This window comes from Ammospiza nelsoni, chromosome 6, assembly GCF_027579445.1.
Source record: "Ammospiza nelsoni isolate bAmmNel1 chromosome 6, bAmmNel1.pri, whole genome shotgun sequence".
Classification (NCBI taxonomy): domain Eukaryota; kingdom Metazoa; phylum Chordata; class Aves; order Passeriformes; family Passerellidae; genus Ammospiza; species Ammospiza nelsoni.
The window spans coordinates 3,296,439-3,321,801 of NC_080638.1; the positions used below are offsets into that span (position 1 = coordinate 3,296,439).

At 48.6% G+C, this 25,363-nt stretch overlaps 2 long non-coding RNA genes across 2 annotated transcripts; both read left to right on the top strand.

Moving 5' to 3' along the window:
* The first annotated feature begins 323 nt into the window (after positions 1-323).
* On the top strand, positions 324-2,141 carry LOC132074716 (uncharacterized). Its single transcript, XR_009418638.1, has 2 exons — positions 324-418; positions 1,337-2,141. It is a non-coding gene; the product is annotated as an uncharacterized LOC132074716 (long non-coding RNA).
* A 4,280-nt stretch (positions 2,142-6,421) lies between these two features.
* On the top strand, positions 6,422-8,290 carry LOC132074717 (uncharacterized). Its single transcript, XR_009418639.1, has 3 exons — positions 6,422-6,535; positions 7,225-7,369; positions 7,760-8,290. It is a non-coding gene; the product is annotated as an uncharacterized LOC132074717 (long non-coding RNA).
* Positions 8,291-25,363: the final 17,073 nt, after the last annotated feature.

Below are 25,363 nucleotides of genomic sequence, written 5' to 3' on the forward strand. Positions count from 1 at the left end.
GATGCTGCCATAGTGCAGGAAGTGGGCAGGGGATATTTTGTATTTCAGCTGAAAACATTAATAAAGCAGATTTCTGTTTAGACAAGGTAAGTTCATTTTCAGAAGGGAGAAATTCTTATTTTTTGCAAGATCAAAGGTGAAAGAAGCAGTGTGTCGTGGTTTGACCGGAAATGGGACATCTGGGATATGTTGTTTTTGTAGTGGTCACCAATGGGTGTTCTGATTTTAAGATGAGCACCTGGTTTGACCAGTGGGGTACTGGATCCGCCTCTTGAGACCACAAACCCAAGGAGTTAAAAGCAGGGCTCTTCTCCTTCAGAGCCCTCTTTGGATTTCCGGCGGGAAGGAGTTGGGTCTCTCTCCCCCAGCCCAGTTGCTGCTGGGCTGGGGGAGGGGAAAGCCACGTGGCCCATCTACGGTAGGCTGGACCCGGTGGAAGGGTGGGCACCGAGCGACCTGTTTAACCCCCCCCCCCCCCCCCCCCTTTTTGGAGATGGAGAGAGAATGCAGCCCGTGCTGGAACTGTTATCTTGAAACTTGATATCATGTGCTGGCAGCACGGCTGGGAGGAGGGGGGGGGGGGGGGGGGGGCAGCGAGCAGACCAGTGGCCTGGGAGAGCTTTTAACCCTTGTGGATAATGAGAACTTCACCGAACATTACCTTTCCCAGGAAAGGGATAAGAGTGGAAGATGAAGGAAGAAATAGGCCAGTAAGGGGGTCTGGCAAAGAGAAAGAGAGATGTTGAAGGAATGGAGGAAGATGGAGTGGCAATTTTGCTGGACTCTTTTGTTGTATATCCATGGACTGTTTCCTGGTGATACAGAGGCTGCATTGCAGGGGGAAGCGGAGGCTTGGAGCCAGGAGAGTTTGGTGTTGAGACCCCTCAGCCCCAGGGGGTATAGAAGAAATGGGGGGGACAAAGGTCCCAGAGATGAGACTGTGCTCTGCTTGGAATGAGATGAGGCATCCTTAAAAAGGGCCACTCTGAAAGCAGGCCTCTGCCCCATCCCATGCCTGGTGGTGAGAGCACCTTGGCATGGAAAGGAGACGTCATGAGATAGCAGGACTCCGGGCGGTGCTAATTGTGACAAGAAGTCCGTGGTACAAGGAAGGACTCCGTCTACTCTTCATGAGCTGAAGATTTGATTTTCTAAAGGGTGGTGCCAGACCGAGTGTGGATAATTTTGGGAAATGTAAATGTACTGGGGATCTGGTAGGAGGAGGAGGGGGAAGTGGTTCTGTGTAGTTTTCATTTTCCTTGTGTTTTTTTTTTCTTTTCCTTTGTAGTTTAGTTTTTGTAGTTTAGTTAATAAAGTTTTTTCCTTTTTCCTTAAGCTGGAGCCTGCTTTGCTTATTCCTGGTCACATCTCACAGAAGACACCAGAGAAAGTGTATTTTCATGGGGGCATTTGGCCTTGTGCCAGTGTCAAACCATAACACAGTGAGAGAAGAAATGTTCATGGAAGTTGTTTATTTGAGAAGGGGAAAGCCATAACATGGTAGAAGACCCTTAGGTGTGTTATACAGCTATCAGACCTGGGCCTTAGACTGGAGAAGATAAAGGCTGTTTGCTGGTCAACACAAGGAAAACCAAAAGAAGGACTGAGGGATGGCAGTATTTTGCTGGGACACAAAACATCAGGAAATTACTAAATTCCACCTTGGCTGCTTCCCTGAGGGTCCATTTTCTCCTCCACTCCCATGAACTCACTCTGCTCAAGCTGCTTTCCTCAACTTCAGAGTTTGCTCCCTGGCACATAGGCAGGGCTTTGCTGGAAGTCACAGCTCACTTCTTCTTGTGATTCGGTGCATCTCCTGCTTTGGCCTCACCCCTTGAAAAACCTGGCTTAATTTCAGTTAATTAGTTCAGGTCAGTGCCTTCCTTTCACACATGGCTGGAAACAGGTTCTTGTCCAAAGGCTGGGATGATTTGCATGTCCAGTGAGGTTGGACTGATGTTAAAGAGCTGAACATTGGCCAACTCATGTAAATATGAGCTGATGAGGAAAGCACAGCTGCACATCTCAGACTGGATTTCAGAGAAGTCAGTAAGTGACAGATCATCCCATACATGTGGATATTACCCTTCTTGTTGGAGAATTTACCTGTTAAATAAAATCTGCATTGTGCCTTTACCCCACCCTCAAACTACTCCTGATGCTTTCTTCCTGTTCCAAATCGCTGCTTTTCACTGCTGGGAAGGAGAAGCATTCTTTCAGTGTCCTTTTCTCACCCCTGATATTTTACAGTCCTCCTAGAAAAGGTACAGGGAAGATGTGCACTTTGACAGTGACCCTTCACAGTACAGATCAATAGATGGCAGTAGCTGAATCTCCTTGGAAAGAACATTCCTGGAAAAATGTCATCATTGGCTTCTTCTGCAAGGCAAAAATGAATGCCCTCTTTATGGGTTAAAAAGAGTGCAAGTAAATCATAAATCAGGGGCAAAGGACAATGTCCCTTTTTCATTCTCAAAAGTATTGATGTCCAGAGTTGCTTAGAGCAGCACCAGGTTTGCTTGAAGCCATGCATTGAAAGGCTCCACGGGTTCAAAACCAGGATCAGCAGCAAGGATCAGTTCAAGTCTGTGAATCCTTCATTGGAACCTGGCTGGAGACTTGCTCCTGATGACCTGGCTGTGATACTCACCTACAAACAGACTATCACAACTGCACTGTAATCTAGAGTCAGACTATCACAACTGCACTGTAATCCCTGCTTGGCCTGGGGGTTTCCCCAAAAGTTTTCCTAATGCCACTGCAAATATTTTAGTGCAGTCTTGTAAATGCAACCTAATTTAATTTGTTCATAGTATCCTGTATTTGATCATGTCTATTTTAATATCTCCATCTTATATGGAAACAAAATTTCAGAATTCTCTAATCACCATTGTTTGAATGGAGTAGGTCCAAAAGCTGGTCTGTGAAATCAGTAACTGAAGAATTTGGTTATTTCCTATAGAAAGCTTTAAACGAAAGGAATTTGTAGCTGGAAGTTATCTCAAGAGATCATTTAGTCCTTCAGTTCCCTTTCAGTGAGGCAGAATGAAGAACGTGCACAGCTGATGCCCACATGCTGACCAAAAGCAATGATGGTGCCTGGCCAGTGGCAAAGGTAATTGTCTAACGACAGAGAAGGTTTTCCATGACCCCAAGCCCCAGTCTCCTTCAGTGGCAATTTATTCTTCTCTTTGCATGGCTCATTTTTATTTTCCTCTTGTTATTGTATTGCTGGAGAAGTTTTGACAAAACCAAAATATGTTTCTGTCTATGTATTATACATTTTAAGTGAAAACACATTTTGAAACATCACATAGATTTTTAGATCACTTAGATTTTTCTCATCAGAAGCAAAATGTCACAGAAATTAGCATAAACCAGTAAATTAAGGCATATGGCTGCTGATGTATCAAAACTTCTTGAAGGGGAAGACAGAGCCCTCTGGCAGAACATTCCTGAGTCCTTTATCATCTGAATTCCTGGTATATGGAAATATTTTCTGCTTATTTGCAAGCACAGCTTTTAAAATCTTGATTGTGATTATTCAAATTCTTTTCTTTATAATCCAAAGATTTCCTGCTTCCTCCTTTCTGGGAGTGTTTACATGATGCTCCAGTGAGAAACACTCAGAACTGATGCATTTTTGTGACACCTGATCTGTGAGCAGTCAGGGGAAATGCCCTGCCTGCTCATGGCCAAGCCAGTATTGTCACTTCTCTGGCTCAGTTCAGAGGATGGCAAAATGCTGGACGCTCTCACTCAGTATTGTCTGAGTCCTGTGAGCCTTGAATTAGCAGAAGGGTGTTGCAGCCTAAGAGAACCCATTCTTCCATGAGATTTAAAGAGCACTTTCCCTGGCTAGAAATGTGTTAGGGTAATGATTTCTGTGTGCTATTATGGAATGGCTGACTTGTTGCTGGATCCTTCTCCAATAGTCAGTTAAAAACCCATTTATATTATTAATTCAGGCTTTAGAAGTAGGAATCATTGCCAGACCCCACTGGGTTACAGCCTGCCCCCACCCAAGGCTACAAGATAACTCCAGCTTCCCAAAATCCCAGTTTAATGCAAGTCTAGGGAAGGTATCACCAAGGGACAGAGGCCAGAAGGTGAGGAACTGATCTCTGCTGATGGGTCTGGTTGGTGTTACCCAACAGAATCCTTGGAATGCAGGAGACTTTGCCTGGGTTTGCTGCTAAGATCTGTAGGTAGCACTCCCTGCAGGAAGGAGGTTCAAGAGCCTGTGTTCTTTTCCCCAGTCTCCAGGAGAGCCAGAGTGCACCTGTCTGTGCAGGGATTCTGCACTCCTCATCCTGGTCCCCGTGTCTTTCCCAAGATAAAGCTGACAATGTAGATGGCTCTGTGCCTCTGCATGCAACTGAGAGATGTGAGATGTGGTTTTAGTCCAAAAGGGAATTTTACTTACATAGCTGCAAGATTATACAGTGCACTCAGTTTGCCTGAGACAGATTTTTAATGAGGAAGAAGCACCTTAAGTAGATGGGTGAAGAGTGTTATCCATCATTTTCCCCAAATCATGATCCATGATTTCCCTCAAACATCTGTCAGCCACCCAGTAGTTCATTTTCCTGAATCAAATGCTGGAGACAGCTAAAGAACAGCAGTGTTGCTCACAGAAAATTAAGCACCCCCTGGGCAAATAATACTACTCTTTTCAGTAGCACAGAAGTCTGAAATTTCTCCAGCTGTTTCCAGAGGTGTGTCCCTGTGCCCCTTCCTCTGCTCACAAGGTGCCATAGGCCAGGGTTTGTATTCCCAGATCAAAGAGAGGTTTGAAGTGGGCACGTGTGTTTTTCTCAGCTCTTTGAAAGTCCAAAGCTCAGATATGATCTTTCCTGAAATCACATTCAACCTGTTCCAAAGTCCAAGGGCAGAAATGAAAGGATTTAGCTTAATGAAATTCATCTTTATCTGCTTAAGGTATCTCTCTAGACAGAGCCCAAGTCTGTAAGCTGCACCCAGAACTCCATTCCCATTTTTCAGAGCAATGTAGAGTTGCTCTGTGCAAGTCTGTGCTCAAAGATCTGCTGTGCAGAATTAAGCAGGATTTTTCTTTCCACAGGCTTTTGATATAAGTAGGAAAATCTGTCCTTACTTAATATAAAGAGAAAAAAAGCTCCAAGCTGCTAGAGGAGAAGGTGGATTTCCAAGGATTAAAAACACCCCAAACACACTTCATAATGGCTGAGCTTTAAAGGAAATTGTCTGATCCTTTTTTCCAAGATAACTGTTCTTTTCAGTAACGAGGTTTTAGGAACCTTTTCCTATAGTAAGAAATTCTCATCCACGGTTGGGACCTTTCTCAAAGATGCATATTGCACTATCCTGGTCTAAATTTCTTTGTTATTGTCAGTAAAAACAGAGTTTCCTTTCGTCAGATGAACAGTATTAATTGTACAGACTAAGAGTTGGGGATGTAATGTTACATGCAAGTGTTCAGAAATAAAAACCTGCCATTTCATTCCAGAGTGCTTGTTATTTCAGAGCACCAGGTTAAGAAAGATGGCTTCTTTAAATGTAAATGCACTTGGATGCAGTTCAGTGAGGTGATGGTGCTGGTACAGACGCAGCAACAATAATATGCTTTTTATAACCTTTTATAAACATTTAGTTTAGCTGTGAAAAATCTCAGCCAGAATAAATGACAATCTGTTTCTATCTTTTCTTTGGTCACTTCACCCCTAGAAAATTAAACAGAGAAAGGACGGGGGTAAACTCTTAATACCAAGAGTTCTCTTTGCTTCCTCTCATTTATTTCCCATCCTGCTGTTCCTTTCGCTCCAGAGCTGCAGATGGTGCTTGCACTGTGGAGCTCCTGAAGGCACCGTGTAGGTTTGTGCACCAGACCATTAGAATCCCAGCTGCTACCTAACCATCAAGTCTTGATTTTACTTAAGCTGATTTTCTCCTCTTCCTAATTATTTTTCTTTCCACTAGAGTGGAGTCTAGTTAAAAAACAATGAATTCAAAATAGTATAAAAATGTAAAAGAAACAGATATTGCTACCAACATTTTATTCTTCTCCTTAACCTCCCAGTGTGCAGAAGATTCACAGCATCTGTTTGGTGAGGATTACTGGGATGATGAATAAATGCTGTAAAGTTTATTTCAGAGTCTTGCAGTCTTCTATCAAACTCATTTGGGTTTGCAAACTTTCACTGTACTTTGGCAGCAGTGCTTGATATTTTTCTCAGATACCTTTCCACAGCACCATTATTTATGTATTTCCTTACACTCACTCATGAGTGGTCATTAGGACAAAAATCTTAACAGGGTCTATTGAGTTTGGCCTGATCCACTTGGTGCATTCTTTGCTTCCAACCAAAGGATGAAAAACAACCATTCTGTACTCTCATGTCTGTTACACCCCTGAATACTGACTTGATCTCTATCCTCCTTCTCAGGATGAAATGGTCCCCAGGACCTGTTCCAGCTCTCCGTGGGTACTGCTGCACCAGCAAACTCCAGAGGGCCCCTGGGTGCAGAGATCTGGAGTCAATCAGCTCTTGGTAAGGTGAGGTCTCCTTTGCTCTCACTTCCCACAAGTCCTTGGAAAGGAGGCAGCAAATCCAAGTCTGCTTCAAGCCCGGTGTGGGGAGAGGGTTCTGGAACATGCACTGGGGGCTCTGCCAGTCAGGTGCTCATGTCTCCCTTGTCTTCTCTAGAGTAAACCAGACCATTGGCTCAGAGATGACTTCCAGCAGTGCTTTAACCAATTTTAGCAGGACAGGTGATGGGAATATGGATTATTTACTGAGGTTTTCTCCAGCTCAGTGTTTGCCCTGTCCCCAGACTGACCTGCTGTCGTGTTTACTAACATCAACATGCTTATTTTGCCTTCTGAAAATACACTTTTTTATAACTACAGATTGCCAGGGGTCCTGTTTTAGTAGTCAGAGAGTTTTGCTGTAGTGCAAGTTGTGTGCTGGAGCTCCCAGAGGCTGTGGAAGCAGTTCTAATATTATTATTTCAATCCAAATAAATATGGTAAAGACATACAGAAACCCATTAGCCAAGAACTTTGAGAACACATTCCTGTGCATGCTTTCTGCTAAAGCCATGACACTGCAGCAAATCTAAAAATCCTACCAAATGATAATTTTACATTGTGATTAATTCAAATATCAGAAGAAACCTGTGGCTTTTCAACCCTTCATTAAACTTCTTTGTTTCCCCTTCCTCCCTGTGCTTGGTTTTACCCAGGATGGCAAGGCTGGAATGCTTCAGGGCTGTGCTGTGTCTCAGGAATGGCTGTGACCTGGCACTCTGGGGCTGATGCTGGCCCAGGCTTTGCTGGGACTGAGCTCAGTGCTCCTGCTGGGACTGGGAATCACAGCCTAGAACTGAGGTGAGTGACCCTTCCTGGGTTTAGTCCTGTCAGCTTAGGGAGCCTGCTGCAAAGTGCTTGCTTCTAGTGCATTTTGGAGCACTCAAAGAGCATGAGGAGAACTCCGTTTTCAACAATACCCCTTGAACATTTTTTCAGGCAGGGAAAGGATCTCTCTTCTGTTTCAGCTTTGAAAATCTGATATGTAAGAGGAACTACATTTCTTTTCTCAGGCTGCAGGAGTAAATAATGTATAGTATATATAGTACATCTAACTCCTGTCTGTGCAGTTTCGTGATATGATTTTCTTGATTTGCCAGTGTACTTAAAAATAATTATTTCTGAGATTGTTAAAAAAAAAGGCATTTTGGAAGAATTCTTGGGTCGCAAGTTCTCTCCCTTGCATTTCAGGCATGGACACTTCTGGAGCTTCGTCTCACATGGAACCTTCCCAGACTTATATTTGGTTTGTGGTCAGTTTTGCTCATTTTCTTTCCTTATCTGTTACAAACTCGTGTAAAGCCCAGGCTAATTTAGAGTGTAACATAACCAGGGATTTTGCTAATTCATGTTGCAGTGTGTTGCAACTTCCTGTTTTACTTCCTAGTCACTTCCCAGGTGTGGCAATACCTCTCTCCCTTCCCCCTCGCCCCCTTGCTGAGTGAGTCCTGTCAATCAGGCTTGACATTCCAGCAAGGCCGTGGTGTGGTTCATCACTTTCAAAGGATGCCCTTCAGGCCTAGGCTCACTGGCCTGTCTAGGTGTCCCTTGTCCCCTGGGACCCTGCCCCTCCCACCTGGTTGGTGCTCACCTGTCCCTTCTCCTCCCCCTGTCCCGGAGCTTAAAAGGTCAATCAGGCCATGCGGTCAGTATTCTGTTGGAGCTGTTACTTGAGATTCAGACCTCTGTGACCATGGAATAAAACTCTGGATGTAAACCCTCCGACAGAATCCGCTCTCTTTTCCTCTTCACCATCACCTGAAACCTTCCCTCCTGAGGTAAACTGAGTTTCTACAAGTTTGGACTTGTTCACTGCCCAGCTGCAGCATCCAGCCAGCTAAAGGTGTCTCTAAGGTGAAATACCACAGTTGCCGCCTTTGGCCTAGCAGCAAGGGTCAGACTAGCCCAGGCACAATCTACCTGGTAATATGGGGATTCATATTCCAATATTTTGGCACCCAATATGGGGCAAAGCAACTCTGCAGCCCCAGAAGGAATCTCAGTACCTCGGACAGGTTTCGGCAGCCGTGCACCCAGCTGAAAGAGCCTTGGTTGCAATGCTCACAGCAGAGACTTTGGGATTAATCCCAGAAAAAGTTTCGTGGACTGCTCAGCGCCTCTGGAAAGTGAGCTCCTTTCTGGTGAGCTGATTTTCCAGAGGAAGAACAGTGTAGCCTCTCCTGCCCATAGAGGGCTCCTGTTCCGGTGAAGAGACCTGCCTGCCTGGACCTGGCCAGCAACAGCTTCCATTTCGGGTGAGTATCTCTGCTCTTGGTGGAGCAGAACCTCAAAACCAGACTCTGCCGTGAGTTCTGTTCCTTTTTTTGCCTTTGCATTTCAGCTGCGCAGCCCCACAGACGGGATACCATTGCGTTCTAGGCTTTAGCTTTTGCGGCGTGTGTTGCCGTCTTTTAGAATTCGCACCGGCGGGGGAGGAGGAGCTCTCTCAGCGTGGGGGACGCTGCTCTCTCTCTCTCTGTGCTAGGGAGGGGGGCTCCCTACACGTGGCCGGGGGGGGATCTCTCTCGGCGTGGGGGCGGGGGGTGCTCTGTACACGCAGCGCAGGCCGATCCGGGTATTGGCTTGTCACGTGGCGCGGGGAGAGGCTGCTCTCTCCGTACTGCAGGGGGGCTGCACTCTTGGGCGGGGGAGGCTTTGTGTCTGCCTCGCTTGGCAGGGCGTGTCCTGCTGCTGCTGCCCGGGAATTTTAAAAAGTGCTATATACAGCTGCATTGTAAAGCTTTTGTCTGCTCGATATTGCTTTCCTATCTGTGTTTTTTTTTTAGAAATCGGTAGCTGATTTTGGCTTTGTTTTTGGCCAGGCGGGATTTAGTACTTTGCCTTTTATACCTAACATGGGTTCAAATCTCAGCATTGTACAAAAAGGAGTGTATTATCATATTGTTAGCATTTTAGTCAGTGGTAATTTGAAGTTCTCAAAAGGAAAATTGAAACAGTTTATAAGATGGCTTTTTCTGCACTTCCCACAAACCTCCCCTGAAGAAATCCACAATATTCAATTTTGGGATAAATTAGGGAATGAATTGATAACCTTAGGACAGTCTGGGAATACACCCTCAGCTAAATTTGTGTTCTGGAGTTTACAAATTCGAACAGCCTTGCTCAAACAAAAGGAATTGGAGAAAAAGCCAAATGCCAAGCCATGTACCTCTGCTCTCCCTGTTTCTCCCCCTCCTAGCTCTAAAACCCCTAAACCTCTTACCCCAAAACTTGGTATTTTAAAGAGAGCACACTCATTGGGAAGTCGACTCCCGGAGTCTGTTAAAATGCCTGAGTTGTCCTGTCCACAAGGCCCTGGCCAGGCTGCATGGAACCTTTCCCAATCCTCTGTGTCACCTCCTCTGAAACCCAGAGCACGTGTCAGCTTTCCAGAGAGCAGTGATGCCCAAAATGGCCCCCAGTCCCTAGGGGGTCCACAAGATGGTGGATGCCACGTGGCATCTTCCCAAACCTGGTCTTCTTCTTCCCCAAATCCTCTTAAGCATTCCAAAATTCCATCCCCGTCCCCCTCTCCTCCTGTTCCTCGTGACACCTTCCCCCTTCCCCCTCCCTTTCCTGCAGTACCCTCAGCTCTGCCCCTCTACTCCTCCTAGGGCGCGTCTGCTGACGTGATGTCACCTGGTGTCCCTGCCCCCTGCCAGCCCCCTGACCCCACCCCTTGTTCCCATGGTGTCCCCGCCCCCTGCTCGCCCTCTGTCCCCGCCCCCTGTTCCCACAGTTTCCCCGCCCCTTGCCAGCACCCTGTCTCCGCCCCCTGTGCCCATTGCATCCCTGCCCTCTCCCCGGGTTCCCAGGGTGCGGACACACCCACTGCCTGTCCCCAAACCTGTATCTGTTATCCCAATACTTCTGATTCAAGGGATACAGAGCAGGGAACAGCAGACCCAATGCAGAGTCCCATGTTGTCACTGGCTCCTGTAACGTTTCAGCCTGCAGCACAGGGAGGGACAGCCCCAACTGCTAATTGGAGTTCTTTTGGACGACAATTGATTAAAGAGATCTGTAAATCTCATAAAGAATATGGTCCACACAGTCCATATTTCCGTGGCCTTTTAAATTCTGAACTGAGTAGGACTGTGGTAATTCCACATGATTTAAAACAGCTTTTTCCTGTCTCATGACCTCCACGGCATTCAAATTATGGGAATTCGCATGGGAACAACTGCTAAAAGATGCTCTCCCAGGCTTGCATGCTGATCCAAACACAGCGAAATACAACAGTGGTAACCCTATCACCATTGAGCACCTCTGTGGCGAGGGCCAATGGTCTTCATCCTCAGTCCAAGCTACTGCAATTCCTGCAGAAACACTCGAGAAAGTAAAAGAAGCAGTTGAAAAAGCATTCTTTTCCCTCCAACCTGAGGGGCTTTTTGAGCCCTATAGCAAAATTAAACAGCTACCATCAGAGCCTTTTTTGAAATTTGTAGAAAGGTTAACTAGAGCCATTGAAATACAAGTTAAAAAAGTGAATGCTAGAGAAGTGGTTTTAGAGGAAATGGCATTTACAAATGCAAATGAACAGTGTCGAGCGGCAATCCTGAGCCTTCCTATAGAACCTCCCACTACACTAAAATATATGCTTCTAGTCTGTAACAGGAAAGTGCCTCTGATGAGTGTGGCTGAAGACACCAGACCAAGGCTGCTGCCAAGACCACCTCAGCGTGTCGCCGTTGCCAGCCCTGTGCCTTTTCCCTCAGCACAGCAGTACCCTGGGCAGCAGCAGAGACCAGCAATGGTTGAGCCCACAAAACCATGCCTGCTTTGTAACAACCTAGGGCACTGGAGTAACCAGTGCCCCCTGAAAAGGCAATTTTGTGAATTCAGACATGGCAAGGGAGGAGAAATACAAGCCCTCCCTGGGGGTCAACAACAACGAAAAAACTGAAAAGGGAGCGCCCGCCTGCCAGGCGTGCAGACCCAAAAAGAGCAGGCCAAGGGAATAAGGGTAGCAAAACAAATCAAGCGCGCGATAATGTTAACATTTGTGTAAATGAAGCAGGTGCTTCAAAGACCATGTCTGTTGGTCCACTGTTGAAAGTGAAACAAAATAACCATTGTTATGATTTAGGTGATCCTGTGTTAACCACGTCTTCTGTCAATGAGCCTTACAGGTTGCAGCTGACAGAGTCACTCCACCTGAAGGACACTGCCTGGCATTTTGTGTCTGTAAATCCTGAACAGAAGGGTACTTGGAACCGAATTCGTTGTAAGTACATCGTCATTGGGGACACCAAACACACACCACAAGAGATCGAAATTGCTCCAGGAATGACAACATCAGATCCTGAGCAATTCGTTCTTGGCCTGCACTGTTTCCACCCACCCCTGTTTCTTCCCAAGGGACAAATTGTTGCACAAGCTATCCCTGTGCCGTCTTTACCTGAAAGTACTGAAAAACAAGGGCCCACAGTCGCCCAGGTTCAAGTTATTGGGAAAGACAAACCCGAATTATGGTGCAATGTCTGTGGGGGTGGGGAGTCAAAACGCATTGAGATGCTTGTAGACACAGGTGCAGACTGCACAGTGATTCCAGTACAAGACTGGCCAGCACATTGGCCTTTGCAAAATGTTGCCTTCAAGGTGTAGGAGGTCTGCAATTGGCAAGACAATCCAAAAGCATTATTCAAATCGAGGGACCAAACGGACAATTGGCAAATATCCGCCCATTTGTGTTAGATTATTCGGAACCTTTGTTAGGGAGAGATTTAATGGCCCAGTGGGGTGTCACAATTGATATTCCAGACTCTCCACAGCATATTTGTACAGCAGTCATTGAACAACAGCGCCCCACCCAAAAACTGAAGTGGAAAACAGACAAACCAGTTGACGTGAAACAGTGGCCGCTCAGTAAACAAAAAATAAAGGTGCTTGAGGAACTAGTGGAAGAACAACTAAAAAAGGGCCACATTGTGGAGACCGTGTTCCCATGGAACTCCCCAGTGTTTGTCATCCAAAAAGCTGACAAAAAGAGATGGCGACTCCTCTGCGACCTCCGACAAATTAATAATGTAATTGAAGATATGGATTCTCCCCAACCTGGTATGCCATCCCCAACAATGCTTCCCCAAGATTGGAAATTAGCTGTTATTGATATTAAAGATTGTTTTTTCCAAATCCCCTTGCACCCTGACGATGCACCACGTTTTGCATTCTCGGTCCCTTCCATCAACATGGAAGCCCCTATGAAAAGGTACCATTGGACCGTTCTTCCTCAGGGATTGAAGGTATCTCCAGCTATCTGCCAGTGGTATGTCTCTTCCCTGCTTTCCCCAGTGCGTGCAGCCGCAGAGAAGGCCATCATCTATCATTATATGGATGATATCCTTGTGTGTGCCCCCAATGATGATTTACTCACACATGCGCTCGACCTAACGATCGATGCATTGATTGTTGCAGAGTTCGAGCTCCAGGAAAAGAAAATTCAAAAGATGCCACCTTGGAAATATTTGGGCTTAGAAATTGGAAATAGGACCATTGTTCCTCAAAAACTAGAAATCAGTCCAAGGATCAAGACCCTTGTGGATGTCCACAAGTTGTGTGGGTCTTTGAATTGGGTAAGACCATGTCTCGGTCTGACTAACAAAGACCTTGCCCCTCTTTTCAATTTATTGAAAGGGGGAAAGGACCCACGTGCTCCTAGGTCTATTACCCCAGAGGCACGGAAAGCTCTAGAAAAGGTTCAGATTGCAATGTCCACAAGACAGGCCAACTGATGCCGGCCTGATCTGCCATTCAAATTTATCATCCTAGGTAAGTTGCCACACCTCCATGGAATTATTTTCCAGTGGGAGGAAAAACAAACACCTAAGGCAAAGGACACACCAAAAAAGGACCAGGACCAGAGGGACTCTCTCTTGATCATAGAATAGGTTTTCCTCAGTCACAAAAGGTCCAAGAGACTGACAAAGCCTCAGGAGCTGGTAGCGGAACTGATCCAGAAAGCAAGGACCCGGATCAGGGAGTTAGCAGGATGTGATTTTAAGTGCATTCACATTCCAGTTGAGTTAAAATCAGGTCAAAATACTATGAAAATACTGGAACAATTGTTTCAAGAAAATGAAGTGTTGCAGTTTGCTCTGGATTCCTACTCAGGACAAATTTCGGTAGCGCGGCCCGCTCACAAATTGTTCGAAAAGATGTACAATTTACTTTAAAATTGAGAAGTGCTCTAAGTAGGAGACGTTTAAAAAAGTCTCTAACTGTCTTTACAGATGTGTCTGGGAGGTCCCACAAGTCCATTATGACTTGGAAGGATCCTCAAACCCAGCAGTGGGAGACGGACATTTCTGAGGTGGAAGGTTCACCTCAGGTTGCTGAACTGGCTGCGGTTGTTAGGGCTTTTGAAAGGTTCTCAGAACCATTTAATCTGATTACAGACTCTGCATACGTGGCAGGAGTAGTATCCAGGGCAGATCAAGCAATACTGCAAGAAGTGTCTAACATCGCACTTTTCAAATTGCTCTCAAAACTGGTAAAGTTAGTCACTCACCGAGAGCAACCATTTTATGTGATGCATGCCAGGTCACACACTGACTTGCCATGGTTTATCACTGAAGGCAACAGAAGGGCAGATGATCTTGCTGCACCTGCAGTGATGACCACTCTCCCAAATGTTTTTGAACAGGCAAAAATCAGCCACCAGCTTTTCCACCAAAATGCACCTGGCCTGGTTCGTCAGTTTAACATCACTCGAGAACAGGCCAAAGCGATTTGTGGCCACATGCCCAAATTGCCAACAACATGCACTCCCTACAGTGAGTGCAAATCCAAGGGGACTGAACAGTTGTGAACTGTGGCAAACAGATGTAACACACATACAGTCTTTTGGACGGCAGAAATGTGTTCACGTTAGTGTAGATACCTTTTCTGGAGCAGTCTACGCTTCTGCCCACACAGGAGAATCATCCATCGATGCTATTAAGCATCTCTTACAGGCTTTTTCTTTCATGGGTGTGGAGAGTTTAGTTCAGGCATGGCTTGAAGAAAAAGGCCATGAAGCCATGCAATTGAGAGAAAAGTAACAGGTAGTTGTGAAGCAGTTCCAAAACAGTTCCCAGCCTGACTTCTATAAACAATTAGACTCTCTCAGGCATCACTTTATAAACAATAAGGTTCTCAGGCAGTCTTCCCATAACAAGCAAAACACCCTCTCTGGGAAAAGATGGCACCCTGGGAACAGATATGGAAGCTTTGGGAACCTTTCATATCACAGTGGGAACACTGGTTTTATTTTGTGTAAACAATCAACGGTATTGTAAAACAAAAGGAGTGGTTAGAGTTTTCTCTGTTAGCCTATCATAAACCTGGATTTTGGAATATGCATGAAGTTCGTTAACACTATTATTTAAACTGGCTGATCGATCAATAAACTCGAGTTCGATGCATTATAGGATGGTCGTTCTCTCCTCACTTCAACACATGGGCATCCCCAAGGAGCTGAAAAATGATATTGGGCCTGTTTATAAATCCAAGGAATTCAGGAGCTTCCTGCAACAATGGGGAGTAGAGCACAAAACTGGCATCCCCTACTCCCCTACAGGTCAAGCCATTGTAGAAAGAATTCACTGTGATATTAAAAGAGTCCTGGACCAGCAACAACAGGTTCTGAAGGTGAAACCTCCTCACATGCGGTTATCCAGGGCGCTATTTACAATGAATTTTCTGAATTGTTCTTTTGACAGCCTGAACCCACCCATCCTACGCCACTTTGGGGGGAGCAGTCATAAGTTGATGAAAGAAAAACCTCCGGTTTTAGTAAAGGATCCTGAGACTTGGAAAATGGTGGGACCTTACAAATTGGTTACTTGGGGACGTGGATACGCCTGTGTGTCCACCCCCTCTGGTTTAAGGTGGGTTCCTTCCAAATGGGTAAAGCCCTATGTTCCCAAGGTCTCAGAGAAATCTACAGAAGCGCCCCAGGTTGCTCATGCTGCCTGGAGAAGGAAACACCATATTCGTTCTCTGGAGGAAATTCCATTTAAGCCTCCTATCTGGAATAGTTTGTAATATATGTTTGTCTCAAGTTCCTTGTACCAGTTCAGATCCCTGTTCGTGTGTAGCCTCGAGATGCCATGAGACTGAGCCTGCTTCTCGTCCTACTCGTGATCATCCCACCTGCAATCTCCTGCATAGTCCCTCAGTCCAAACCAACTATGGACTACCTTGACAAAGGCTCTCGGACATCAAGAGAGAAACTGACAACTGGCTGAATGGACTGTTCAATGGCTGGGGACTCTCGGGCTGTTTGGGATCTATTCTGAAAACTGTGTTTTTAGTGCTGTTTATTTTAGTTATAGTTATTGTAGTTGTTAGCATTGTTTTTAGACTAATCAAACGCATGGTTCTCAAGTTAATTTCAAGCTCATCTCCCCCTCCTGAGGTCTACCATTTGGAAGCCTTCAGTGCTCCAATGGATGACCTAAAAGCCTCAGTGGAAAACACTGACCGTCCTGTAGAGGAAGAACCGATTTACCAACCATGGTTTGGCAAGCATTCTGCACCACAAACCCAGTCCTCTTCTTTTTAAACAAAACTAGGGGGAGATGTTGCAGTGTGTTATAATAGCCTGTTTTAAACTTCCGGCTCCCTTCCCAGGTGTGCCTATACCTCTCTCCCTTCCCCCTCGCCCCCTTGCTGAGTGAGTCCTGTCAATCAGGCTTAACATTCCAGGAAGGTCGAGGTGTGGTAGTCAAGTTCAAAAGATGCCCCTATGCCCAGACGTCATTGGCCTGTCTAGGTGTCATCCTCCCCTGAGACCCTGCCCCTCCCACCTGGTTGGTAGCTCACCACCCCTTCCCTCCCCCTCGCCCGGGAGCTTAAAAAGGCAATCAGACCATGTGCTCGCGATTCTGTTGGAGCTGTTGCCTACATTCAGACCTCTGTAACCATGGAATAAAGGTCTGGATATAACCCTCCCGCAGAATCCGTCTCCTTTTCCTCCTCACCATCGCCTGAAGCCTTCCCTCCTGAGGTAAAAAGAGTTCCTACCAAGCCTGGACTTGTTTCAGTGCCCAGCTGCAATCTCCAGCAAGCTAAAGGTATCTCTGGGGTGATACACCACAGTTGCTGCCTTTGGCCTAGCAGCAAGGGTCAGACTGGCCCAGGCACATTATATTGGGATTCATATTCCAATAGCATCAAAGTCGTGGAGAATTGTTCTGTCTGTTAAGGTGTACTTTTTGTTTCTCAAGTGATGGGCCAAAAGGCAGGACAGAAGGAGGTGTTTCCCCAACAAAGCAGAGGCCGATTGGCAGCCCCTCCTGACGGAAGGAAGGCCAAGCCAAACACAGGCATGGGCACAGGCACAGGCTCAGAAGGTAATTGCTGTGCCAGGCTCAGCAGGCTCAGCCATTGGCAGGGCTGTGTGGCTGCAGCTCTTCCACTGGGGCCTGCCCTTGCACAGCCCAGCAGCAGCCAAAGCTGAAGGTATGTTTAGAGCTCGTTCACAGCCCCGGGGAAAGGGGACTCGTGCACCAACATCTCTCCCGCTACAGCTGCTAAGGAGCTGGCCCTGAGTGCCCAGAGGCCCAAGGCACAGGAGCAGCCCCGAGTGTGGGGCCCTGCCGCGAGCCCAGGGCCAGAGCCAGCCTTGGCTCCTGACTGGGCAGGGGCTACACTGGGTCCTGACAGGGCCTGACTCTGCGCCCCGGGGCTGGGGGAGCTGTCACGGGGCAGGGAGGGCCAGGGCTGGCACCGGCTGCTCAGGGATGGGTTTGGCCCGTGTCCCTCCAAGCAGTGACTGCCCAAGAAGCTGCATCGGCCCCCGGGCTCTCCTCCGGGCCTGCTGGGCTTTGTTGGGTGGCACAACCTTTGCCAAGGGGGGCAAGGTGCCTGCAGGCCCCAGCTCTCGGGGAAACGGAGAACGTCCTGCCCGCATCCACTGTGCTGCCAGCTCAGCAGTGCAGCACAGCACGGGCTGACGCTCCCCATTGCTCCCACAGGTGCAGCTGGAACCACAGCATGTGTTCCTGATTCCCAGGAGGGCCTTGGAAAGGGTTTCTGTAAGAGAACAGGCTTCTGGCTAGCGTTACCGGCAGGCCTGCTTGTTTTGGAGATGATCTTCATCCTATGCTCTGTCCGAATTTGGACTTGCTGGAAGAGAAAAGGGTGAGTCTTTAGTTTACCTTTCCCTCAAACAGCTTCTTTTGAAAGTCTAGTGTACATAGGAAACATTCCCAGTGAGGCTGCAGTGTAGGTGTGGCCAGTCCATGATTGTTTAAAGAACTCTGCTGAGGGTTCTGCTGCTGCCCAGAGCTTTCATTGGCCTCTTAATTGCTGGGCCTTGTCCTGGGGGGCCCGCTGGGGCTGCAGCGAGTGCTGGCTCCCACTGAGGCTGCCTGGCCAAGAGCAGCCCCAGGGGCACAGGGCAGAGGCAAAGCACAGTGGGGAGGAGCAAGAGCAGGGACGAGATTGCCCTTGAAAGGCAGAGGCGCTCTGGGGCTCGCTCCTGGCCTGGGAGCTTGCCTAGAGCCATGCCCTGCTGGCCGGGGCCTTGAGGGACAGCTGTGCAGCTGGGCCAAGCTGTGCCAGCAGCTCCTGCCGTGTTGGGGAGCCTTGCCAGCTCTGGGCCCTGCTGTGGAGGAGGGTCCCTGTGTGCCACTGGCAGCTGGCGCCTCAGCCACCTCCTCTTTCCACAGTTCCACCTCTGGACAAGAGTTGTAAGATGGTGGCCGCACGTCACACCCAAACAGCAGGAGCAGCTCCTCCCTCAGTTAGAAGGGCCTGGGCAGCCCTGTCAAGAGTTCTGAGAAGAAGACTCCAGAACAGCCATTGACAAGGAAATCTCCTATTCTCCTGGAGATCCCACTGCCACCTCTTCTCCACATGTATATCCCCAAGCTACTTCCATCTCCTTTTTGATCCTCCTCTGTCCCGTCCCGACTTCTTCTGTAGATCCCAGGAGAAGCCCAGCACCCTCCAGCCCCTCTTGAGTCCAACATGTCGTTTCCTCTGCCCCTGAACCCCTGGTCCTGCCCTCTAAACAACAGTGATGTTATGCCCGCTCTCTGCCAGTCTAGGTGATGGCCCCTTCTCTTGTTGCACTAAAGGGAAGGTGCCATCACCCTAGTGTCCAGGTGGCAGCAGCAGCAAAGCCCGGCCGGCAGCAGCACTGGCTGTGCTCCATGGCCAGGAGCAGGCGTGGATGCCCATGGTGTGGGCAGGCAGCACCCAGGCAGGGGCTGCTGTGACCAGTGGCAGGGTCCCCAGGGCTGGGGGAGCCCAGGGGGCAGGCAGCAGCATGGGGCTCCTGAGAAAAAGCAACCCCATTTTCTTAGGTTTTCTGTTTTAGAAATTAGAAATTAGTAGAAAGATTTCAAAACAGTTTTTCTGTAGAGAGACATCCCCAAATATTTCTTCTCAATTCCTATAGTCGTTAAAGATTTTTCAAAGTAGTTTTTGAATCGAGAAGAAGAATTTTGTCTTCACATTTCATTCTTAGAAATATTTATAAATATCTTTTGTAGAGAGAAATCCCCAAATGTTTCATTCCTGTTTCCACAACACATCCGTATTTTTGAAACTAGTTTTAGAGTTCTGGAAAATATTTTCCCCTTATACAATAAAAAATAAAATCGCACTTCAGTGGTAATCTTTATTCTTGGAAGAAGTAAGACCCCTTCAACCAGCCAGCCTGCTGCAGAGGCTCTTTTCCTGCAGGAGCTTTTTATCTGGTCACAACCAACATACATAAAACCTTTTCCCAGATATTTCCTGGGATTTTTGACAAGCTCCCATCTTAGTCGTCTCAGACAAACTTTGAGCACAGTGGGCATCTCTTCAAGTTACCATTTTGTTTGCTTCTGTTAGAACTCCCTCAGTTCTAGAGCAAGGCCTTCTCTCAGCTTCCTGCTGGCCCCAGGCTCTCCTCTGGGCCTGCTGGGCTTTGTTGGACGGCACAGCCAAGGGGCGGCAAGGTGCCTGCAGGCCCCAGCTCTGGGGGAAACTGAGAACGTCCTGCCCACATCCACCATGCTGCCAGCTCAGCAGTGCAGCACAGCACGGGCTGACACTCCCCATTGCTCCCACAGGTGCAGCCGGCCCCACCACACGTGTTCCCTATTCCCTGAAGGGAATTGATTTTATTCAGGGAACACACTGTTGGCTAGAGTTAATGGCAAGCCTGGCTTTTCTCTGGCATGCAGGATATGAGGGACTCCTGTAATGCTGGCAGATGACTGGGGTCTGCTATGAGGCACATGAGCTGGAGGGGCTGGTCTTGTGCGTGTTTAGTTTTGCAATAAGACGTGCGGGGCTTCTGGTCCTTTTGAAGTGGTGCGTGTGGCTGGGGTTTCTTGAGCTTCTATTTGGGATCTTTTCTATGGTGTTCAAGTGACTGCAGACATCTGTAAGGCTGGCAGGGGCTTGACTGCCTCGCGATTACCGTGGCAGTTTAGTGCTTGCTGTCAAGGCCTGGAGAGGAGCTGAGTCCTTGCTAAGGTGGGCAGGAGGCTGGGTTCTTTTGTGAGGCACACAAGGCCATCTTGGGGTCTCTGCATTGGTGTTCACGGACTCCTCGTAAGGCACACACGGATATTTTCGGGTCCTTGCTGAGGGGTGTAGGTATCCCTCATGAGGCACAAGGGAGTAATGATGGTCTCTGCTGAAGCTTGCAGGAGTCCCTCATGAGGTGTGCAGCGGGGTTTTTCAGTCTCCTCAGCACAGCAAAGGCCACTCTTGGTCGACACTGTCCAAAGTCAACAGGAAGCTTCCTGCAAAGCCTCGGGCGCAGCCTGCAGGCCCGGCGGGCAGGTGGAGCCCATCCTTGGGGGCCGTCTGGGGCCTCTGGAGCCGCCATGCCCCTGTCGGGCCAGCCCCAGCCCCGGTGGGGAAGGGCTGCAGCCCCAGGCTCCACTGGGGCTGGCAGGCTGCGCCGCAGGCACAACAAGAGCCTTGCTACGCCCTGGCCCTGTGCTGCAGCCCAGGGCATTTATAGCCATGGCCTTGCCCTGGAGCACAGGAGGCACCTGGGGCTACCAGCCAGAGGAAAAGCATGGTGGGGAGGAGAAAGAGCAGGGATGAGATTGCCTTTGAAAGGCAGAGGCACTCTGGGGCCCGCTCCTGGCCAGGGAGCCTGCCCAGAGCCATGCCCTGCTGGCTGGGGCCTTGAGGGACAGCTGTGCAGCTGGGCCAAGCTGTGCCAGCAGCTCCAGCCATGCTGGGGAGCCTTGCCAGCTCTGGGCCTGGCTGTGCAGGAGGGTCCCTGTGTGCCACTGGCAGCTGGGGCCTCAGCCACCTCCTCTCTTCCCAGGAGTGCCTCTGCAGCTTCACAAGACCAGCCAAATAACTCAGCCAGGGAGAACTGGACCTGTCATCTCTCATTTCTGTGCTGGTGTCCATTGTCCCTGCCATGGCTGCAATATCAGTTTGTTGCTGGGGTCATGCTGTTGCCACCACCACCCAGAACAGGACCCTCTATCCCCAGTGGGGCTGGCTCTGCTCTACAGCCAGGCCAGGAGGTGCAGCCCTGCAGACAGGGAAGGGCCTGAGTACAGCAACGTCTTTGGGCTTCAGCTCATGTGTCCGTGAGCTACCACCAGCACAGGCTGAGCTGCTTGTCTAGACACAGCCATGGGTGGGCAGGCAGTGGCCGAGCATGGGGCTCCTGAGACACCATATTTTGGCTTAGTTCTTCATTTTATTAATTAGAAACTTTTAGAAATAGGTAGGGTTTATTTTTTTCCTATTAAAGAAATCGCCAAAAATGTGTCCGCCTTTTTCCATAGTAGTTAAGGATTTTTCAAAGTAGTTTTAGAATTCAGAATAACTTTGAACATTTTTACACTTCTAGAATCAACTGGACTTGTCATCTTGCATCTCTGTGCCAGTGTCCATTGTCCCTTCCCCACAGCTGCATTACCAGCTTATTGCTGGGGACATGCTGTTGCCTCCACCACCCAGAAGGGGACCCTCTGTCCCCAAAGGTGCTGGCCCTGGTGTCCAGCCAGGCCAGGAGGTGCAGCCCTCCTGCCAGGGAAGGGCCTGAGTCCACCAACATCTTTAGCCTTCAGCTCGGGTGTCTGGGTGCTACCACCAGTGCTGGCGGAGCTGCTTGTCTGGGCACAGCCAGGGCTGGGCAGACAGCTGCTGGTCACGAGGCTCCTGAGAAAAAGCGACCCCATTTTGTCTTCATTTTACATTTTTACATAGCAGAAATTGTTCAAAATATTCAGAAACAGTTTTTGTAGGAAAAAATCCCCATATATTTCTTCCCTTTTCCCACAGGAGTTCAGGATTTTTCAAAGTAACTGTAGATTTCTGAAAAATGTAGAACACTTTAATACTTGCAGAATAAAAAGAAAACTGCATTTAATTGGTAATCTTTAAGAAGAACTAAGTCATCACAAGGTACCCAGCATACTGGAGAGGCTCTTTTCCCACTGGACATTCTTACCGAGCGACAACAACCAACCTAAAACCTTTTCCCTGATATTTTCTGGGATTTCTGAGAAGCTCACCTCTCAGTCTTCAGAGGCAAACTTTGAGCACAGTGGGAATCTCCTGCTGTGCAGGAGGGTCTCTGTGTGCCAGCTGCAACTGGGAGCTCAGCAACCTCCTGTCTCAACAGGCGTCCGTCTGCAGCTTCACGGAGTGGCCAAACGCCTCAGTCTGGGACACCTGTACCAGACATTCGCCATCGCCATGCCCATGCCCAAAGCCCCTATCACAATTGCTTTACCAACTTGTTGCTGTGCAGGTGCTGCCACCACCCAAACAAGGTCCTCTCCCTCTGAAGGCACTGGCCCTGATCTCTGGCCCCTACTGAAGGTGGGCAGAGCTTGGCCCAGCATTTCTGTTGCAATAAAGAGATGGAGCTGTCACCCGAACGTCCGGGTGGCAGCAGCAGCAAAGCCCACCTGGCAGCCACACTGGCTCAGCTCCATGCCCAGGAGCAGCCATGGATGCCCACAGTGTGGGCAGGCAGGAGCCAGGCAGGGGCTGCTGTGACCAGCGGTGGAATCCTGAGGGCTGGGGGAGCCCATGCTGAGTGTCCCTGGGCTGAGGGCACATTTCCTTCCCTAGCATCATCTGGGCCTGGACCTCCTCCAGTGGCAAGCCCAGGAAAAAAGGGAAACCATCAAGAGCATCTCCATGGACACAGTCTGACCAACAATGTCAGCAGGTGACAAATAAGGTTTTGCTGAGCAATGGACCTGGGATACACAAAAACAATCAAGGCAGTCCATTTGTACAGATGCAGGCACACTCTGGGGGTACAGCTGAGGCCATGAGGTCACAGCAGGCTCAGGACTCACAGCAGGCTGAGGTCACAGTTGGCTCTGAGGTCACAGAGGTGCCAGACCCAGTGGCTGCACAGCAGCACAAGAAGCGAGCACTCAGTCCTTGAGCACAACTGTTGCGGCAGCAGCAGCGGTGGCAGCTGTGGTGCTGACATTGGGACAGCAATGTCAGGACAGCGGTGGCAGCAAGAGCTGTGAGACTGGCAGAGGGCAAGGCACCATGGCCCTTGCTCTGCGCCTCTTCCTCCTGCTCCTCCTGGCCGTGGCCCTGCCTGCCAGGGTTGCCCAGGCTGCTCCACTGCAAGCGTGGCGAGCAGGTGAGCCGGCAGCCTGGCTCCCCTTTCCCGGGACAGCGCTCCCTGCTCCCCGGGAAGCGCTGGGGATGGTTTTCCCCAGGCCTTTAGGGAGGGTTTCCTCTGGGGGAGGGAGAGAGCCTCCAGGGCCCTGGGCAGTCCCCGTTTCCTCTCCAGGGATGTTTCACAGGGCCTGCAAAGAAGGTGCAGAGCGACCAGGAGCCAGGCCAGAGCTCCCCAGGCTCCTGTGCAGTTTGGCCTTGTCCGTTCACACCTGGCTCCCATAGCCTTAACCAACCCCCTTGCAGTGCCCTGTTCCCAAAGGAGAAGGGGATCCCAGCACACAAAGGAAATGGTTCAGGTCTTTGCTCCATTCTAGATTTGGATCATGCCTTGGGAGATTTGGAAGTCCAGGTGAATGACACTTTGAATGTCTTGGCGAATGCCAGAGGCAAGTTCTGAATTTCCCTTTTTACTGGCAAAATAATCAGTGTCCATGTAGCAAGAGCTCACCCGTTGGCCATTTTTGTTAAGTCAGGGCTGAAGAATTCTGTAAACCTTGCCCCGCTCCTTTCTGGAGCACTGAGGGATCCCACAGGATCGCTGTCAGTGGGAGGAAGGAGTATTTAGCTGTCCATACTCCTCCCGTGTGCAATGCCACTGTGTCCTTCCGTGTGCTCTGTGCAGTAACAGAGAAGAGTAGAACGGGAAGGGGCCAGGCCCAGGGCTGTGCCCCAGGGCTGAGCCTTGCCTGCAGCCTGAGGATCTGCTACAGTGCCACGGGTGATGTTCTGTCCTGCTTTTCTTTGCAGCTGAACCTGTTGGTGAAGGTAATCTGGCTTCCCAAACCACATCCATGACTGACTCTGGGAGATGGTGAGGGTAGGTCAAGGCCATTCCCCTGGGAGAGCTGTCAGCTCAGAGCCCAAAGCTCGGCCAGGGGGGCATCGCTGCAGGTGCCAGGACAGAGCCATGCACGTGTGTGCCCTAGCCCTCACCACTCCTGCGGCTCAGTGGTGCCCGTGCAGCTGAGTAGAGATGGCAGAAGCTTCTGTGGCTGATGTGTTACAGATGCGTCTGCAGGGAGGACTTTTCCTGTCCCTGTGATGATTCCTACACAGAAGCCAGGCTCTCATCACAGGGGTGAGGATCAATATTGTTCACCAACCCATATCGGGGAATGATGTTTTCTAAGATAATCCTGGCAACTATTTCCATGGTTTCTTTTCTAGTTGGAAAGGCTTCTACCAACTGAGTATTGTGGTCAACTATTGCCAGTAAATGTTTGTAATTCTGTACAGGGGGCATTTCAATAAAGTCTATGTGAATATTTTGGAATGGTCTTTGGGCTAATTCTCTTCCCCCTGGTATGGTTCTTCTCATCACCTTTTGATCTACTTTTTGGCAAATTAAGCACCCTTGAGTTACTGCTTTTGCTAACTCATATATTCCGATACATAGAGTTTCTCTTTAAAAGTGATCGCATAACCCTTGGACCCCCCAATGGGTTATTCATGTATCTCTGTTAACATTTTCTGGGTGAGGGCTTTATTTAAAAATTTACGCCCATCTGGTGTCAACCACTCCCCTTGTTCCCCCTGATGCTTTTTTAATTCTTTTATTGCTTTTAGTTCTTTCTCACTGAATATTGGTTCTCCTTTCCTTTTTTCACCTAACACTTTGTTTAACCTGAGTAATTTCACTGGCTCCCCTGGGTCTAATGCTGCCTCCTTAGCCATTTGGTCAGCTAACTGATTCCCTTTTTCCTCGATGGTATTCCCTTTCTGATGTCCCTTAACATGTACCACTGCAATCTCTGCAGCTTTAGGTACAGATTCTAATATCGATCTTATCAGTTCTGTGTGCACTAAGTTTTTTCCTTTGGAGTTCAGATACCCATGTTCCTACTAAATCTTTCCAAATGTATGAATGATCCCAAAGGCGTACCGTGAGTCAGTGTAAATTGTCCCTTGGTCCCCTTCCAATAAGTCAAGTCTCCTCTTTAAAGCATAGATTTCACAACACTGAGCTGACCAATTAGAAGGCAGTTTGCCCTTCTCGGTAATTTTCATGTCTTCCTTTTCTGTATCTTCAATTATTGCATATCCAGACATCCTTTTCCCCTCCACTACTCTTGAAGACCCATCAGTAAATAATTTTCTTCCATAAGGTAAAGGTGTCTCTTCCAGATCTTCCCTAACTTTTGTCTGAAAGTCCACCAGTTCCAAGCAGTTATTGCTCTA